The sequence below is a fragment of the Erinaceus europaeus genome, chromosome 8 (assembly GCF_950295315.1).
Source record: "Erinaceus europaeus chromosome 8, mEriEur2.1, whole genome shotgun sequence".
Taxonomy (NCBI): domain Eukaryota; kingdom Metazoa; phylum Chordata; class Mammalia; order Eulipotyphla; family Erinaceidae; genus Erinaceus; species Erinaceus europaeus.
The window spans coordinates 123,094,089-123,104,893 of record NC_080169.1 but is presented as its reverse complement, the minus strand read 5'-3'; the positions used below and the strand labels follow the sequence as shown (position 1 = coordinate 123,104,893).

General features: G+C 52.6%; 1 long non-coding RNA gene across 1 annotated transcript; it reads left to right on the top strand.

The window, feature by feature from the left end:
- The first annotated feature begins 535 nt into the window (after window positions 1–535).
- LOC132539962 (uncharacterized) lies at window positions 536–7,726 on the top strand. The gene is made up of 2 exons (XR_009551264.1): window positions 536–1,087; window positions 6,735–7,726. It is a non-coding gene; the product is annotated as an uncharacterized LOC132539962 (long non-coding RNA).
- The last annotated feature ends 3,079 nt before the right edge of the window (window positions 7,727–10,805 follow it).

The window sequence follows — 10,805 nt, the reverse complement described above, 5'->3', positions numbered from 1 at the left end:
CTCAGCACCCTGCACAGCACCCAGGGAGCCCATGGAGGGTGGGCAGGGCTGTGGGGTCTCTCCTCTCTCAGCACCCTGCACAGCACCCAGGGAGGCCATGGAGGGTGGGCAGGGCTGTGGGGTGTCTCCTCTCTCAGCACCAGGCACAGCACCCAGGGAGCCCATGGAGGGTGGGCAGGGCTGTGGGGTGTCTCCTCTCTCAGCACCCTGCACAGCACCCAGGGAGCCCATGGAGGGTGGGCAGGGCTGTGGGGTGTCTCCTCTCTCAGCACCAGGCACAGCACCCAGGGAGCCCATGGAGGGTGGGCAGGGCTGTGGGGTGTCTCCTCTCTCAGCACCCTGCACAGCACCCAGGGAGCCCATGGAGAGTGGGCAGGGCTGTGGGGTGTCTCCTCTCTCAGCACCAGGCACAGCACCCAGGGAGCCCCATGGAGGGTGGGCAGGGCTGTGGGGTGTCTCCTCTCTCAGCAGCAGGCACAGCACCCAGGGAGCCCATGGAGGGTGGGCAGGGCTGTGGGGTGTCTCCTCTCTCAGCACCAGGCACAGCACCCAGGGAGCCCCATGGAGGGTGGGCAGGGCTGTGGGATCTCTCCTCTCTCAGCACCCTGCACAGCACCCAGGGAGCCCATGGAGGGTGGGCAGGGCTGTGGGGTCTCTCCTCTCTCAGCACCAGGCACAGCACCCAGGGAGCCCATGGAGGGTGGGCAGGGCTGTGGGGTCTCTCCTCTCTGTGTCTATAATTTAAGGGGGAGAGTCCACTAGGAACAGTGTGCCTGAGGCCCTGGAAGAAAGAGAAACAGGTCCAGGAGGCAGCTCACCTTTGTCATACATGCATGAGGCCCTGGGTTTGACCTCGCTACGGCTCTTTAAAAAGTAATGGAGGTGTCCAGCCCACCAGTGTGGTCTGGAGCCTGTGGGAGACCGAGTGTGTGGTGGTCCCTGTGCAGTCAGCTGCGATGTGGCCGTTTGACATGATGTCTCTCCCTCTGGCAGGTGCACCGGTTGGTGGTGGTGGATGAGGACGACAGCATCGTGGGTATAATCTCCCTGTCGGACATCCTGCAGGCTCTGATCCTCAGCCCCGCAGGTACCTACCGGCCACCTCGCTCACCAGAGCTTGGGGAGGCGGGTGACCTGACTTCACGTTGGCTTCACTGGAGTCTTGCAGCCAGTGTGCGTGTGTGTGTGCGTGTGCGTGTGCACACTTGTGTGTCTGTCTGTCTCATTAGGACCTCCCCAACCAGGTTGCCTTTTTCAGATAAGGAGAGAAAGAGAGGGAGAAGCAAAGGGGAGACTGCAGAGCGTGCGCGCACACACACAGGCTCATATCCCCCTGGGCAGGCTGTCTTGCCAGCCCAGGGGGAGGTTTATATCAATGTCTTCTGGATGGGGGAAGGGAGGTAGCATAATGGTTATGCAAAGAGACTCATGCCTGAGGTTCCAAAGTCCCAGCTGGGTTCAGGAGTTGACCAGAGTTGAGAAGTGCTCTGGTGAAAAAAAAAAAAAAAAAAGGAAAGTTTCTGCCACATCAGCTTAGGCAGCCTCAAACTTTTCCATTAAAAAGTAAAAATTCAGGAGTCGGGCGGTAGCGCAGTGGGTTAAGCGCACGTGGCACAAAGCACAAGGACCGGCATAAGGATCCCAGTTCGAGCTCCCGGCTCCCCACCTGCAGGGGAGTCACTTCACAGGCGGTGAAGCAGGTCTGCAGGTGTCTGTCTTTCTCTCCCCCTCTCTCTCTGTCTTCCCCTCCTCTCTCCATTTCTCTCTGTCCTATCCAACAACGATGACGTCAATAACAATAACCACAACAACAACAAAAAAAAACAAGGGCAACAAAAGGGAAAATAAATAAATAAAATAAAAGAAGTAAAAATTCCGGGGGCCAAGTGGTAGTGTAGAGGGTTAAGCGCACATAGTATGAAGCACAGGGACCCATGCAAGGATCCTGGTTTGAGCCCCCAGCTCCCCACCTGCAGAGGAGGACACTTCACAAGCGGTGAAGCAGGTCTGCAGGTGCCTTATTTTTCTTTTCTTTAAATAAGATCTTTTCTGCTTTTTAAATTTGATTTATTATTGGATAGAGACAGAAATTGAGAGGGGAAGGAGAGAGAGAGAGAGAGACAGAGAGACACCTGCAGCCCTACTTCATCACTTGTGAAGCTTTCCCCCTGCAGGTGGGGACCAGGGGCTTGAACCCAAAGCCTTGCACATTGTAGTGTGTGCACTCAACCAGGTGCGCCACCGCCTGGCCCCAGGTGTCTGTCTTTCTCTCCCCCTCTCTGTCTTTTTCTCCTTTCTCAGTTTCTCTCCATCCTATCCAACAGCAACAATGATAACAATGATAAATAACAAGGGCAGCAAAAGGGTAAAGGTGGCCTCCAGGAGCAGTGGATTTGTAGTACAGGCACCGAGCCCCAGTGGTAACCCTGGTGGAAAAAAAAAAAAAGTAAAGATTCCGGGGGCTGGGCAGTGGTGCCGCGGGGTAAGCGCACAGAGCAGGAAACACAAGGACCCACGCAAGGATCCTGGTTCAAGCCACTGACTCCCCACCTGCAGGGGGGACGCTGCAAGGGGGACACTTCACAAGCGGTGAAACAGGTCTGCAGGTGTCTTTCTCCCCTCTTCTCTATCTCCCCCCCCCTCAATTTCTCTTTGTTCTAACCAATTAAAAAAATGCAAAAAAAAAAAAAAAAGGCTACCAAGAGCAGTGGATTCATAGTGTCCTCACTGAGCCCCAGCAATAACTATGGAGGCAAAAAAAAAAAAAAAAAAGTAAAGATGCCATGGGGCCATGTGATAGCGCACCCAGTTGAACACGCACATTACAAGGACCCGGGTTCAAGCCCCAGGGCCCCACCTGCAGGGCGGGCAGCTTCCCAAGTGATGAAGCAGGTCTGCAAGTGTTTCTCTGTCTCTTTGTCTCTCCATCTCTTCTTCCCTTCTCACTTTCTCTCTGTCCCATCTAAAAATAAACGAATAAACGGCCGCAGGAGCAGTGGATTCATAGTGCAGGCACCAAGCCCCAGCAACAACACTGGAGGTGAAACAAAACCAACAGAACTAGGGGGTAAAGATTCCAGCACCTTCATCCCTGACTCTGCTCACCTGCTAGAGCAAGTGCCTTTCACGGGTAAGGCCCTAAGTTCGAGCCCCAGCCACACCTGGACAGCGCCAGAGGGAACTCTGTGGACGGTATTGTCATGTCCCTCTCTTTCCTTGTTTGCCTCTTTCTCCTTCCTTCCCTCCCTTTCATTACTCAAATATATATATACATATATAGATAGATAGATAGATAGATAGATAGGTAGATAGATAGATAGATAAAAATCAGAGAGGGAGGGAGTCGGGCTGTAGCGCAGCGGGTTAAGCGCAGGTGGCACAAAGCACAAGGACCGGCATAAGGATCCCAGTTCGAACCCCGGCTCCCCACCTGCAGGGGAGTCGCTTCACAGGCGGTGAAGCAGGTCTGCAGGTGTCTGTCTTTCTCTCCCCCTCTCTGTCTTCCCCTCCTCTCTCCATTTCTCTCTGTCCTATCCAACAACGACAACAACAATAACTACAACAGTAAAACAACAAGGGCAACAAAAGGGAATAAATAAATAAAATAAATATTTAAAAAGAAAAAATATTTTAAAAAATAAAAAATAAAAATGAGAGAGGGAAGTGGTTGCGCAATGAGACTCCTGTGCGTCATGATTTTTGAGGACAACTGTTTGCCTTCTCACCTTTATTTTAATAAAAGTGGATCATGGGGTACTGGGGTGTGACCCCAGGGCCCTTGTGTGCACAGCACTGAGTGGCCTCTCCAGCCTGAAAGGGTGAGAGAGGAGAAACACCACAGAACCACTCTCCCATCCATGGAGCCCCCATCCAGTGTTTTCTGTGGTGCTCCCAGGGCTCGAACCTGGGGCCTCACTCATGTCAGTCATGCATTCTCCCAGTTGAGCCATCTCCAGCCCCATATCTACCCTTTAAAAACAGTGGAGAGGGAGTCGGGCTGTAGTGCAGTGGGTTAAGCGCAGGTGGCACAAAGCACAAGGACCGGCATAAGGATCCCGGCTCGACCCCCGGCTCCCCACCTGCAGGGGAGTCGCTTCACAAGCGGTGAAGCAGGCCTGCAGGTGTCTGTCTTTCTCTCCCCCTCTCTGGCTTCCCCTCCTCTCTCCATTTCTCTCTGTCCTATCCAACAACGACAACAACAATAAAACAACAAGGGCAACAAAAGGGAATAAATAAAATAAATATTAGGGGAAAAAAAGAATGGAGGGAGTCGGGCGGTACCACAGCGGGTTAAGCACTCGTTGTTTTCGCCGGGCTGGCTTCACGGGCGGGTAACAGACGACCCGGGACTCATGGCTGGGTTGTACGCAGTATCTCTTTATACATGCAGGACGCAGCGCAATCTATACCAAGCTAAGCTAAACTAAACTACTACAAACAATCTTGTCCTTATAAATATACTAGCCCAGTAGGGTGGGAACAGGATGCGACGCAGAGAGGGTGGAGAGAAAAGTGACTGGTGAAAATCAGGGTGTGACAAGGAGAGGGGGCGGAGCAGGCGAGAATCCTATCACTGAACCACCAATGCCCTGGAGGGAGTGTGGTGCTTTATGTAAATGTAAAAGTGATTTATGTAAATAGACTGCAGCTTTGAATGGGATCAAACCAATCCCTACACAGGCATCAAAAACATATCATGAACCAGTGGGGATTGAACCAATGCCCTGCAGTGGTTATGTAAATAGAATACAGTGGTTATGTAAATAGAATACAGTGTTAAGCAGGGGGTATTAAACTAATAAAACAGAAGGGGTTTTTAGAAGCATACCAACAAGCACTCAAAGCACAAGGACCGGCATGAGGATCCCGGTTCGAGCCCCTGGCTCCTCACCTGCAGGGGAGTCGCTTCACAGGCGGTGAAGCAGGTCTGCAGGTGTCTATCTTTCTCTCCCCCTCTGTCTTCCCCTCCTCTCTCCATTTCTCTCTGCCCTATCCAACAACAATGATAATAACTACAGCAATAAAAAATAATGAGCAACAAAAGGGAAAATAAATATTAAAAAATTAAAAATAACTAAATAAAATGATAACAGGCTGGTGCTGAAAAAGAGATTTGAGTGGAGTATCCGATACTCTGAATCATGCCACATCCTTGGAGTCGGCTCAGGAGTGGCAGGGTGATCACAAAATCTGGAATAATCACTGTATTTGGAGTTAACAAGCCTGACGTAGCATGGCTAATTGCTTTTTTATTATCATTATCTTTACGTACTTATTGGATAGACACAGAAATTGAGAGGGAAAGGAGGCAAAAGAGAAGAAGAGAAATGCTTGCAGCCCTGCTTCACCACCACTTGTGAAGCTTTGCCCCCTGCTAGTGGGGACCGGGGGCTTGAACCCAGGTCCTTGTGCACTGTAATGTGTGTACTCGACCAGGTGTGCCACCACCCGGCCCCCCTAGGTTTATACACTAGGACAGAGATCGTCCAGATACCTATGCCCTTAAGAGGCTTGTGCAGCCCCCAAGGTGTTTACACTTGATGGAACTGGAGGCGAGAATTCCACCACTGAACCCCCAGTGCAGTTACTGTCCTTGAGGGCTGTATGCTCCTGAGCTCAATCAGGAGACGGGGAGTGGCAGGGCAGACGGTGATCAGCAAACGCTCGGCCAGACGCACACTGTGTGGATGCCTCTTTGGCCTTCTTCTAGAAAGAGCGGGAGGAGGGAGGAAGGGGAAGGGAGCAAGGGAGGGAGGGGGAATGGGAGAAAGAAAGGAGGAAAGAAGAGAAGAATCTGGTGGTCCAGGAGGTGTTGCAGTGGATAAAGCATTGGACTCTCAAGCGTGAGGTCCTGAGTTCGATCCCCAGCAGCACATGGACTAGAGTGATGTCTGGTTCTCGCTCTCTCTCTCATCCTCTCTTTCTTATTAATAAATAAGATCTTTAGGAAAGAGAAAGTAAGAAAGAAAGAGAGAAAGGAAGGAAGAAAGAAAAGTAGTAAAGAATCTGCCAGGATGGGAGTCGGACGGTAGCGCAGTGGGTTAAATGCAGGTGGCACCAAGCACAAGGACTGGCCCAAGGATCCTGGTTCGAGCCCCCGGCTCCCCACCTGCAGGGGAGTCACTCACAGGCAGTGAAGCAGGTCTGCAGGTGTCTGTCTTTCTCTCCCCCTCTCTGTCTTCCCCTCCTCTCTCCATTTCTCTCTGTCCTAGCCAACAACAACAACATCAATAACAACAACAATAACTACAACAACAATAAAACAACAAGGGCAACAAAAGGGAATAATTTTTTAAAAACTTTTTAAAAATCTAAATAATAATAATAAATAAAAAACCCAGTGGTCTGGGAGGTGGCGCAGTGATAAATATTTGGACTCTCAAGCAGGAGGTCCTGAGTTCGATCCCCGGCAGCACATGTGCCAGAGTGATGTCTGGTTCTCTCTCTCTCCTTCTATCTTTCCCATAAATAAATAAAATCTAAAATAAAAAGAAGACTCTGCCAGCACAGGTGTAATCACTCAGCTGCACTGTCCCTGCAGCAAGATAAAAGGAATGAGCAGCTGTATCTTAGGAGTGAGAGTGTGATGCCTGTGGAGAACAGCAGGTGGGTGCCCCCTGCTGGCCCCCAGGGCTCTGTGTCCCCCCCCATGGTCACAGCTGGCCCCCACGTGGCCACCATCCACTGCGCAGACACAGCCGCCATCCTGCATCTCCCTCCCCCCTTGCCCGCAGGTGCCAGACAGAAGGAGCCAGAAGCCGAATGACACTGGAGTCCTCATGGCGCGCACGGACTTGAGCTGAGACTCCGGGTCACGCTTTGCCTGGCACACCGGCGCTTCGGGACTGAGCGTGCATCTCCTGGGGTCCCCCCGGCCCAGGGGGCTGCTTTCCAGGGGTGCCGAGGCCAGCCAGAGCGGACAGGGGGTTAGGCCCTGCCTCCAGAGCCCTCATTAAAGATGCCCTCCAGGCCCTGCTGATGCTCCCATGTCAGCGGGCAGGTGGCGGCCCGGCCGAGGGTGTGGCAGGCTCAGACTAGTGCCTTCCCTCAGATGCACCCACGTGGCACCATGCCACCCTGGGACCGGCGTGTCCCCATGTTGACACTGGGCCACCGGCAGCAGCGACTTTCAGACTCCCGGGAGCGTCCCCTCCCCACCTGTGTTCTGTCCTGAGTACCAGAGAGAGGCGGCCACGCTGCCCCCCACACCCATCCCCCATCCCCACCGACAGCTTTATTTATTTTTTTACACCTTGCGTGCATGGGTTCGAGACTCCGGCCGTGGGGAAAAAAATCACCACCACCAGTTCTCTCTCTCTCTCTCTCTCTCTTTTCTTTTGAAGCGGCTGATTTCTCCATTTGTCTTGAGTTCTCCGGCCTGGGAAGGAGGAGAGGAGAGTATCAGCCCTGTCTGGTTAAACTGGTGGGGGCACCCGCCCGAGGGGGAAGGCACAAGGCTGGGGGACCCTGGTGCCCGGAGAGACCTTGGTGTGTGGAGATGTGAAGCGGCCTCTGCGAGTGTGACCATCACCGGGACAGTGTCCCCCGGGGCTGCACTCAGCAATCCGTCCCCCAGGGCAGCCCCGACCTGCCGAGTGTACAGAAAAATAGGGAGCAGAGCCTACATGGGTTTTGTGCTTTGTCTGGGGGTTATTAGCAGGTCTTTGTTGTTGCTGTTGTTATTGTTTTCCAGATTGAAAATTTAAAATAAACCTTCCTATCTGCCGGCCCGTGCCAGTTCTTAAGTGCCCCGTGCACTCTGCGCTCTCATACCAGAGCGCCACACAGCCGTCTCCCTAGACGCGGGGCGCAGCACGGCTTGGAGGGGTGGGCGTGGGTTGAGGCTAATTCACCAACAGGAAAGGAAAGAGCCTTTGATCTTTTTGTCACCTGGGCTCCTCGCCTGCATGGTTCCTCTGCTCCCTGCAGATTCTTTTGTGTTGATTGATTATGTTGCATTTTTTTTTCATAGAAAAATAGGGGCCGGGTGGTGGCACACCTGGTCATGCACACATGGTACAAAGCACAAGGACCCACGCAAGGATCCCCGTTCGCGCCCGGCTCCCCACCACCACCACCGGGGGTCGCTTCACAAGTGGTGAAGCAGGTCTGCAGGTGTCATTCTGTCTCTGCTCCTTTCTGTCTCACCCTCCTCTCTCAATTTCTGTGTCCTATCTAATAAAATGGAAAAAAGTGGCCACCAAGAGCAGTGGATTCATAGTACTGGCGCTGAGCCCCAGTGATAACCCTGGAGGCAAGGAAGGAAGGAAGGAAAGAGGGAGTCGGGCGGTGGCGCAGCGGGTTAAGTGCATGTGGCACAAGGCGCAAGGACCTGCATAAAGAACCTGGTTCGAGCCCCCGGCTCCCCACCTGCAGGAGAGTCGCTTCACAGGTGGTGAAGCAGGTCTGCAGGTGTCATTCTGTCTCTCCTTTCTATCTCACTCTCCTCTCTCAATTTCTCTATCCTATCCAATAAAATGGAAAAAATGGCCACCAAGAGCAGTGGATTCATAGTACTGGTGCTGAGCCCCAGTGATAACTCTGGGGGCAAGAAAGAAAGAAAGAAAGAAAGAAAGAAAGAAAGAAAGAAAGAGAGAAAGAAAGAGAGAAAGAAAGAGAGAGAGAAAGGAAGGACGAAAGAAAGAAAAGAAAGACACATCATGACTTTTCCTTTTTTAATTATCTTTATTTCCTGGATAGAGACAGAAATAGAGAGACCGACCGACTGACCGACCTGCAGCCCTACTTCACCACTTGCAAAGCTTTCCCCCTGCAGGTGGAGACCAGGGCCTCTAACCCAGGTCCTTGTGCACTGTGATGTGTGAGCTCAGTCACACCAACACCCATGATGACTTTTCTGACAGCCCAATATATATATATATATATATTTTTTTTTTTTTTCAGGGAGAGGGATACACCACAGCTCTGCTCTGCCACTCAGGAAGCTTCCCATGGTGCTTCATATGTGGTGGCCAGGGACTTGAACCCAGGACCTTGCACGTAGTGAAGTGTGTGCTGTATGGAGGAACCAAACATCTGCGAGGTGTCTGTTAGGAAGCAGCGGCCAGGTCTCTGTGCTGCCGTGTTGCTCCTCTGCTTCCTCAAGGCCAGGCAGGGGGACAGACGCCATCAGGGAGGCTGGGAGGCAACTCACCTGGTAGAGCTGGTTTCCACACATGGGATCCAGGGTTCGAGCCCCTGCACAACATGGAAGCTCCGTGGAGAGTGCAATGGGGCTGTGATGTGTCTCACTCTAACATGGAAGGGTGAGACACTTAGCTTGAGGAAGTCCTCTGAGCAGTACTGTCACCCAGCTGAGGTCCCAGGGGCATGAAAAAAAAAAAAACATGGGAGTCGGGCGGTAGCGCAGCGGGTTAAGTGCACGTGGCGCAAAGTGTAAGGACCGGTGTAAGGGTCCCAGTTCAAGCCCCGGGCTCCCCACCTGCAGGGGAGTCGCTTCACAAGCGGTGAAGCAGGTCTGCAGGTGTCTGTCTTTCTCTCCCCCTCTCTGTCTTCCCCTCCTCTCTCCATTTCTCTCTGTCCTGTCCAACAACGAGACATCAATAACAACAATAATAACTACAGCAACAATAAAGAACAGCAACAAAAGAGAATAAATTACAGAAAAAAAACACGGGGGTCGGGTGGTGGCGCAGCGGGTTAAGCGCAGGTGGCACAAGGCGCAAGGACCGGCATAAGGATCCCGGTTCGAGCCCCCGGCTCCCCACCAGCAGGGTAGTCGCTTCACAGGAGGTGAAGCAGGTCTGCAGGTGTCTGTCTTTCTCTCCTCCTCTCTGTCTTCCTTCCTCTCTCCATTTCTCTCTGTCCTATCCAGCAACGAACAACATCAACAATGGTAATAATAATAACCACAATGAGGCTACAACAACAAGGGCAACAAAAGGGGGAAAAAAATGGCCTCCAGGAGCGGTGGATTCATGGTGCAGGCACCGAGCCCAGCAATAACCCGGAGGAAATAAATAAAAATAACACACACAAGGGGGTCTGGGTGGTGGTGCACCCGGTTATGTACACATAATACTGTGAGCAAGGACCCAGGTTCTAGCCCTCGCTCCCCACTGCAGTGGTAAAGGAGGTCTGCAGACATTTCTTTCTGTCTCCCTCTCTATCTCCTCTCCTCTCATTTTCTCTCTGTCCTATCCAGTAAAGTGGGAAAAAATGGTCACCAGGAGTGGTGGATTCATAGTGCCAGCACCAAGCCCCAGTGATAATACTGGAAGCAATAAGAAAGATAAGGAAGGAAGGAGAAAAAGGACATGGGTTCAAGTCCCCGGTCCCCACCTTTGGGGGCCTTCAGAAACAGTGGAGCAGTGCTGTAGGTGTCTGTCTGTCTGTCTCTCCTCCTCTGTTTCTCTCTCTGTCTCTCCGCCACCACTCTGTCAGCAGCAGCTGTTGGGATGGGGTCCCAAGTTTAATCCGTGCTGCCACCTGGGTTAGTGTTGCTCTGACCCTCTCTCTCCTTAATAAAGCCACCAGCACCTGCAGGGCCTCAAGGTCAAGGGCTAATTCCTAATGTTGGTGATGGCCCCCCAGTGCCCATGCCCACAAGACCCCTAGGCCCTCCCCATACAGCTCTGCCTCCCGGGAAGGACCCCTCCCTCACCTGCCCACATCCTCAGCTGTCTGTCCAGCCCCACCTGGGGAGGTCAGTTGAATCTCAGGCCTGTGTCAAGGAGCCATTTGCATTAAGACCTGGCACCACATGGTAGCACCATGCACAGCACCCAGGGAGCCCATGGAGGGTGGGCAGGGCTGTGAGATCTCTCCTCTCTCAGCACCAGGCA